This window comes from Gossypium hirsutum, chromosome A03 (assembly GCF_007990345.1).
Source record: "Gossypium hirsutum isolate 1008001.06 chromosome A03, Gossypium_hirsutum_v2.1, whole genome shotgun sequence".
NCBI lineage: Eukaryota > Viridiplantae > Streptophyta > Magnoliopsida > Malvales > Malvaceae > Gossypium > Gossypium hirsutum.
In genome coordinates, this window is record NC_053426.1 from 56,897,761 (window position 1) to 56,898,918 (window position 1,158).

Below are 1,158 nucleotides of genomic sequence, written 5' to 3' on the forward strand. Positions count from 1 at the left end.
GTCTTGAGCTTAATGCTTTGGCAATTTGCCCCACTTGATTCTCTGAAGCTCTTAAAGATGCAATTTGACTTTGAATGATAGCATCATTCTTTCCCATGTATTCCTTCAATAGATCTTCCATCGATGAAGAACTTGAATCTGAATTTTGCTGAATATTTTGTTGTAGCATGAGTTGATTGTATCCAGGTTGTGCACCAGCAACATTCTGTCAAACAGCGTTGCTGGAATTTCCCACCCTTGGATTACTCTAGCTGAAGCTAGGATGTTACTTCCACCCTGAATTATATGTATTGGAATATAAGTTTTTGTTGCAGTGATTAAAATTTCCCATATAATAAACTGAGTCTGGATTCAATGGGAATTCATCAAAAATATGATTTTTTCTACAGTAAACACATGCTAACTCGCTGCTTTTATTTCTTGCACTGTAGCAGGTCTTTTTAGTGTTTTAATCATATTCGTTAAAGATGATACCTAAGCTTTTAGGAAAGTAATCGCATCAATTTCCATTACTCCAGAAACTCTTCTGCTAACTCGTTGTTTGCTATTCTCTCTAGAATTTCATATGCCTCATTATATAATTTATCGAGCAGAGTCCCTTTGGTAGATGTATAAACCACTATCCTTGTATGCTCATTCAATCCATTGTAAAAAATTTTCATTTATGTCCAATGTTGAAAACCATGCATCAGACATTTTCTAATTAACTCTTAGAATCGCTCCCATGTTTCATATAATGTTTCGTCTTCAGATTGTCGAAAAGACGTAAGATTGTTCCTTAGTTTTCCATTCATGTTTGGAGGATTATATCTCAGCAAAAACCTCTAAAACAGTTTATTCCAAGATGCCACTGGACCTGACGGTAATGAATTTAACCATGCTCTGGCACAATCTCGCAATGAATAAGAGAAGAACTTTAGTTTCAGGGCTTCTTCTGTAACATCTTAAAAATCGGGGGTTAGTAGAATTAGGTTTGTGAATAGAGAGAGTGTGGTCATGTATTAATTTTTGATATTATCTATTCATTTTTTAGGATATAAATGAGGGTTTGGTTTGTTGGTTAAGTGTTAGTGAAATGTTCCTTCAAACCCAAGTTCAAATCCCTTCTCTCTTACCATTTTTATTATTTTGAAAATTTTGCCTCAAACCCTGGTATGT

At 34.6% G+C, this 1,158-nt stretch overlaps 1 non-coding gene across 1 annotated transcript; it reads left to right on the top strand.

The window, feature by feature from the left end:
* The first annotated feature begins 678 nt into the window (after positions 1-678).
* LOC121226784 (small nucleolar RNA R71) lies at positions 679-785 on the top strand. The gene has a single exon (XR_005924459.1). It is a non-coding gene; the product is annotated as a small nucleolar RNA R71 (small nucleolar RNA).
* Positions 786-1,158: the final 373 nt, after the last annotated feature.